Genomic DNA, 7,869 nt, shown 5'->3' on the forward strand with positions numbered 1-7,869 from the left:
ACCATGTGTCATGAATATTAATGCACTTAATGAAGACAACCTTTGCTTCATCAAGAATGTTCCAGTAGCAGGTGCCAAAATGATAAACTCACTCGCTGATGGCTCTTTTCTTTCATGTTATTTTAACTTTTCATTTCATGTCAGATCCTCGCAGTCAAATCAAGCAATCGCGTGTTTTGAAGAAGTTTTTGGCACTTTTGCACATCCTCGGTCTGATCTTTCAGACCTGAAGCTCATTTAAGTATGGCAGCATTTAGTACTATGTAAAGTGAGATTTCTGGTCACCACGCCTCAGCTGGCCCTGCCTGCGCTCCTCCTTGTTCTTCTTCTTCTCCCTCCTCTGTCTGCCTCTTATCCCTGTTGCGTAATAGAGATGCTGAAACATTGACGGAAATCATTTACCGCAAGATTATTACATCCAGACGCACGCTCGCACCGGAGACGCGCTCCAAGAATGCCATTTGAGGAGCCTCTCCAATTGTCTGGTTTTTCTTTTTTATCCATCCTTCATCCGATGCTGGAGCTTAACAAAAGTGAGCACCGGCTTCCTGAAATGGGACGAGATCCCACATTGCACAAAATCAGGGATCTTTCTAGTTTAATCATTATAATTCTTTTCATCACATCTATTTTTGGGCTGGGAAAAAGAGAGCGAGAGAGAGAGGAGGGTGGATGTTTGTTGATGAGGACCTTTTAGCGTAGCGCTAAGCTACATCTTGAATAATCAGTCCATTAAAATATCTCTTGACGTGTACAGTCGTGGCGCAGAAAAGGTTGAGGGCCGCTGACCTAGATGACACTCGCAGCCACCCCAGGGGTGCACAAGTGCGTGAGATGAAGCGTAATGCCCATTTCGACACGGTTGGGGGAAGGGGTGCGCCCACCGTGTCTGTCGAGATGTAGAAAGAGTGCGAGTGGCTTGAACATTTTTGGGCAAGACCATCGACGTGACACTTGAAGCCAGCCCAAATTGTTCCATAAGTTGTAACGATGGCACTTTTTAACAAAGGGGGTGCGCCAAGTGTTTTGGTCCGACCAAACGGCCACCTGGATGTCTCGTTTTATCTATCATTGCGGCCGCATTGTGAGGAAGTTGGTCCATCCTCTTGAGACAAAGGACCACACACGCGCACACACTGACGACGAGAGCTGTGAGGTGCGCTGTCATGCACCTCTCATTAATTCCAAGCTGTCAGCGCGCTCCCCCCTACCGTATCGGCCCCCGGAAAGGTGACAGCTTTCCGATGACTGACAAAGGCTCTTTAGGTGATACGGAGGATCCCCCCGCAGCAAACGCCGGCTTGTGTAAAGTGCCCCTCAAATGTCACTTTTGCCGCCCGGAGACGCGCACGCCCACGGAAAAAAAAGAGAAGGAACACAAGAAAAAGAAAGAAAAAAAAAAACAGAGGACCGCTCTCAAGTCGTCAAGCATGTGTGACATCCCGAGGCTGCGAGTGTCACCGAGGCATCAGCTCTTAAAGCTTTTAACATCCGAGAGAGGTGGTGTTGTTTGACAGTGCTATTGGTAGATGCTATTGTTGCTTGTCATATTTTTTTTCCCCCTCCACACTCCCGAGTGCTTCGGATTCACTTGTTTTTGTGCGTGTGTGTGTAAAAAAAGGTGGATAAAGCTGAGGCAAACTTTCGCTTCGTGTCCGTTCAGCTGTCACGGCGACAGCGAGCTGTTGTTTGGTGTCGCCGGGCGGGACTGGGTCAGGTAGAAAGAAATTGTTTGGCTGGTATTGACATCCTCTCGCTTGTCCGTGACGACGTTGTTACCGGAGCTACTCACAACTTGGAAAAGATTTCCACTCAGCGTGTCAATAAGTGATAGTTTGAATAACTTTGCTTGTATTCGATCAATGGAGAGTAAAAATCCACTTTTAGTTTGAAACATTGAAGCAGATTGAAAATGGCGGAATCGATTTGGCAACTTCGTCCAAAAGTTCATGGCGCGTGAACACCTTAATATGCGTGGCCTTCACCCTCACGGGCTCGTAAAAAGGCACCCGGTTGTGGCTAATTCTTTTATAATGTGTAATTTATTAAGAGCAGCGTATGTTAATCAGAGCCAACCGGGTGAGTTTAAAAAAAAGAATAAAAAGTGTGGCAACGGAAAGGTCAATAATATTGTTTAATGCGGCTTTAATGATTTGCAATTTGTTTTTAACATGAAACCAGGCTGCCTCCTTTTTAATGTCTTGTGAAATATACATGAATATGAATGTCCACGTTTTTGGGATGCGGGTTTGTGTTGACCAGTGTGTGTTTGTTTGTGTGTGTGTATAAGCAACACCTGCGTGTGTTCAAAGAGACGACAACAGTAAGAATCAATTTCTTGTTAAAGATGAGTTCAAGTTGTGTTCAAGCGCACTCCAGACTCATCATCTTAAAAAAACGTTTGCCACCGAACAAACTGGCTGTTGTTTAGACAAACTTACCCCAAAAGCTTGTTTTGCTCTTCAAATATCTTTTGTCACCCTGCATGGAAATCGATGCTAATTCTCGTCAGTAATCAAAGGAATAATTGATTAAGACGCCACGAGAGTGAGCAGTAAAAAGATGTTATGGCTCGGAGTGTTGCTCAGATTGAAAGCGTCATCAGCGAGCGTCTCCTTGAGTGCACATGACACCTGGCTCATTTTGCTGCTGGCTACATGACTGATGTGCGACGTGATGACTCTCTCTTTTTTTTCCTGACACATTTGAAGGCTCGGCCGTTTGTGAAGTTTAGTGACGGGCGTGCCGGCGAGCGCTTTAGCGAGATAAGTCGTTTGACACGCGCACATCACAGCCCGCCACTTCTTGTGTGTCCACGCCGGGTGCTTTTTTTTTTTTTTTTTTCCCACTTCTCAGCTGTCACGACTTGACGCTGACGCGCTCTGAAATGCTGTCAAAACTAAAAATACTGTTAAATTGATCTGGGGCCGCTTAATAAAAAAATAAATTAATTTGCTATTTAAGACGGCAAAAGAAATCCCCCCCCCCCTTTTAGCACGGCGCTGTTGATTAGAGCAATTAGATGTATCCTCCAGAGTGAAGGCCGCATTGAAGCCGCAGTCATTGAACGCAACACGACAGCTGTTACGGCTGACAGGAGACTTTGTCGCTTTGAGACTTGAGCACATTCATAGTAACACACACGCACACACGTTAACCTTTGTATTTGTGTATTTACGGAATGCGTGTGTGCATCTACTGTATCCTATCTGTGTGAATCCACTCTGTGTGTGGGGTGACACACACACTCTCGCACAAAGTAGAGCCGAGTAAGTGTGCCGATCTAGTATTTAAGCGATCTGTAGGATTGCGCTAATTGGACCACGTCTGTTCCAACCATGAAAAACGTCGGCCAATTAAAGCAACGGCACTATGTTGAGCTGACACAAATAGTGACAAAACACTCTGATTGGGAGGAAAATCCCATTCTATATACTCTACTGTATATAGATTTGGTTTCAAGATGGAGAATTTTTCTTTAATTGCTGTCCATGAACGTGAAAGCATGATTGGACACAATTATTTTTTTTATGCAGGGAACAGGACATGAGCTTTTACAAAGAGCAAATTCTCATTAAAAGGCCAACGTAGTGTGTGTTTGCCTTTCTTAGTGTTTCTCCTGTCTGAAACACACACACACACACACTCCATGCAATCCCTGTGGCCAAACATCCCCCTCCCCCTTTTCCCCCGTATGTGTGACCACTTGTCATGGGATGTTTATGGTCCATTGTTTGCGCTGCTGATGATCACTGTCACTGGCCGCTTCCATTACCAGCAACTCTTCTGATGGATGAACACCCCCCTCCCCAATCTCACAGCCCCCAGCTCACATCAGCATCCTTGACCACTTTAAAGCTGTGATTCCCATCCAATTTGACCTAATTGGTCCCAAATTTATTTACCACTAATAATAAGCACCAAAATGTTGCCACCACCCTCCCTTAACATCTTGACAGGGTTGGTGCACCCCAGCTCACCTACGTGCACGCACCCTTGAAAATACACTCTTGTTCCAGATATAGATTATCCTTAATTGTCCGTGTCATCCTCTCCCAAACTTTTTAAAGCGCCACTGACAAAGTTGGCGGGCGCACCTTGGCACCACCCACCCATACATCAAATGGAAATTGTCACTCCAAGCATTGGAGTGTAAATGCAATTTTGGATGGAGAACTTGAAGTGCTAGTTAAAGGAGATGTCTTATCAGCGGGGACACGCAGTGGAACCTCGAACACCGCCCCCTTCGACAGGCGGGGGTGCACCCGGTGAATCCTTAAGCAGCCGCGGCCGATCATAATTGTATTTCATAACTGTCACCGGACGGGAGGTGACGGGAAAGCTATTTGTGTCACTCCGCCGTCTCCATCTCGCTTCTCAATAAAACTCCAATCAGCGGGCAGATTGTTCGCACTGCGCCTCAGAGATTATTAAAAAATCCAAATGGGGGAATTTACGGGTGACAATTAACGGGCGGAGGCTTGATTAATAAAGTTGGCGCGTGGATAGGCGGGGGGAGGATCCGACACGGGGCCGCTTGTCACGGGAGACGACCGTGTCATTCTTTTTGATTAATGGCGCATCATGACCCAGCCTCGATCCCGCCTTCTTCGTCTTCCTATTCAACTTCCCCCGTTCTCACCTCCGCTTGTGTAAAAATAGACCCATTGGACACAGAGTATTTCTTTTTTGCCGTCGGATTGGGGAAGAACTGAGGAGAAAGATTGAGAAAGCAAATTTTGGCCGTCATGTCGCGTCACCGAGCTAACCTTGCCACCGTGTTGAGTCAGCTGTGATTAATTATTGCAGTGAGACTGAGCAATTAGGTCAGGGATGTTTGTGTGCACGTGCGTGTGCGTGTGTCAAACTTTTGGGCAAAATGTTAATTACGCCTGCAACTGACAATTATTTGGGTGATCATTTAATTTGCCATTTAATCAGCGCAACGGCAGGCGTCTGAGAAATGTCACAAAAGTCCTGACAGATGTTGGATGTAATCAGACAGTTGGCGGCCATTTTTTTCCCCCCCAAGTTTACTTACAACATGATGGTTTGGTGTCATATACTAATTATTTACTACTTTCAATATGGAAAAATGTCCGGGACAAAACATTATTTTTCAGCTGTTTGTTTTTCTCTTTAATATTCATTTGTTAAATGTACAATGAAGTAGATTGTAGCAAGACTTTTATGGCTTACCTTCAAAGTAATATTTTCAAACATGCGCACATAAATTCTGGTGTGCGTCGTCGTAGCCGCAAGACGTCAACTTCCCGAGTTTAAGGATGAGAAACCCTCGCACAAAACCTTGATCCCGTAACGAGCATATTTAACAATGATGGCTATATATTTCCCCTCCTTTTTTTCCTCTCCTCGCACTTAAAGAGTCACCGTGTGTAATTTAATTCTTCTTTTCAAGTGCGGGCTCCCCCGAGACGTGGCCCATAGCTGCGCCATCATCGCTCTTGGTGATTATCATTAATGAATGTCGCCCAGGACCATCCCTCAATGTGACTCGCCGAGGAAACACGGGCCCTAATTAAAGGTTCCTATTCATAAATATATGGCTGGAACTATGCGCATGCTCCTTTGAATGTCAGGAAAGAAACTTTTTTTTTTTTCTCCTCCTTTAATTATTAGTATTATTACGGTGACAGCCGGCAGCGAAGTATCTGTGCAATTTGAGATTTGCAGATTTTGGAATTGCAAAGGATTAGTGTGCGCTAATTTGACAGTTAATAGCAACTGTAAATCACAATGTCAGGCACACAGGAAGTTTTGGGGGGGGGGGGGGGGTCTCTAGTGAGTTAAAGTTCCAACCTAATGAGAGCAGAAATGATTTTGAGGGCCTTTTACTATTTTATACCTTCTGAGCTGAGCTAATTATTCATTTTATTTACGTTTTGCATTGTTTGTTTACCCAAAGAGTCAAAAAACGACATTGGGTTAATGTAATTGAAGTTTAGAATTCCAGCCTAGTTTGTCTAAGTTTTAATGTAACGTGTCATGCATAAACGGGATTGTGCCGTCACTGCCATCTTTTCATCATTAAAAGAAAATATAGCCCAAAAGTGACAAAAAAAAGAGGTGAGGATTACCGGGGTTTAATTGCATTGTCAAAAGTAGTGAAACCTGTCTTTTTTTTTTTTTCCCAAGGCGGATGGCGTAAAAGCAGTCACATTCTTTTAATTACGTCCACTTATCTGATAGATGTGTGCAGATAGAACAGAGCTCATGTCAAAGTTAGTCTTTATTAATATTTTTTGAAGACATATAGCATGCATATCCCTGGAGTCAGCCTGTCAATCTGATAGCAGCGGTCATTGATTGGAGATTAACGTGATTTTATTTTATTTCAGGCAGTTCAGAAAAGTTTCAAGTGAAGAAAAAAAAAAATACTCGGCTCTTAAATGTGTGCCATGCAAACTGATTTATTCATGACTGCTAAGAGGTAGGCATTACAATTGTGTCATCATCATTTGCCCCATTAACTTTGCCGTGACTATTAGTGATAAATACTTAATACTATATAAAAAAAAAATCCTCTGAGGAGTCACCTACTTAAACTGCCACCACCAAAAGCCAAACACTTTTTAACAATAGTTTAAAGACAGTATACAAAGTGAATAAATTACAAGTTCAATACATATATTGCAAAAATGATGTTACAAAACCAAATGGAAAAAATACACCAAATATTTTAAGTCCTGGAGTATTTAAAAAGAATGCAAAAATGTTTGGATAAATTCAACAAAATATAATAAATAATACAAAATAAAATAGCAATCATTGTATGCAAATGTGATGAAATACAACATATTTAAAAATGCTCTAAAATAATGTGATTACTATAAATCCTACCACACACATCAAAATAAAAAAATGAACATATAGTTAAAATAGTTTAAAAACCTCCTATTAAAAAAAATAAATAAAAAATCACACTGACTCTCACCTGGTTTTCTCTAAATGCATCCATGTCGTAGCAAGACAGCAAAAGAAGGGGAAACGTGACTATTAATACGTGTCATTTTTTGTTTGTGTAACTACACGCACTGTTCACAACATTAAGCACAGCTGAGCTATCATTGGTGGACAAAACACATGCTTGACACATAATGCAATTTGTGTGTAAGCTCCTACCCCATCATGCAAACTTGATAATTACGTAAAACCAAAGCTTTTTCTCCAACAGGTCACGCACACACACACACACACTACATAAACACACCGGAATGCAGACACATTGTGAGCTTTCTCTCGGGACCCCATGACCCCCCCTGCTGGCCCTACTGAGATTCCTCCAATGCAGCCTTCAAATCTTTCATATATGACATTAGCATGCCTTTAATATTTCATGTTTTTTGTAACTCGACCTCAACGTGCACTGAAATACAACATGTAATGAGAGCCAATAAAGGGCCTGCATTAAATGCAATTATCTGCATCGTAGTGAGAGCTGTTCCTAATTTTTTGATGACCTGATTTTAATACAAAGGCGTGAAACATACTTGCCTTTATTTTATGCACTAATGTGCCAAATGTTTTGGACATCTTGTATGTGTAAGAAAGTGTATAATTTGTAGACATTGTTTATTATAAACGCAACCCAAAAAATCTTTGAAAGGCAAAATCAGGATTTGGTGCCTCATTAAAATTCTCAAACAATATATTCATATTTGTTTAAACATTGCAATGAGTTGTAAACAAGCGAATTGGATCGTGACAGCTCAAAATCCGGATTTTAGTTGCACGGAGCACCTCATTAAAACCATAATGAATGAATCGGTACATATTTTAAACAACACAAAAGCATCTTTTAAAAACTCGGTCAAATTTAAATTGTATCTAGTGTCTTAAAAAAACTAA

Source organism: Syngnathus scovelli, chromosome 19, assembly GCF_024217435.2.
Source record: "Syngnathus scovelli strain Florida chromosome 19, RoL_Ssco_1.2, whole genome shotgun sequence".
In the NCBI taxonomy this organism is placed as follows: Eukaryota; Metazoa; Chordata; class Actinopteri; order Syngnathiformes; family Syngnathidae; genus Syngnathus; species Syngnathus scovelli.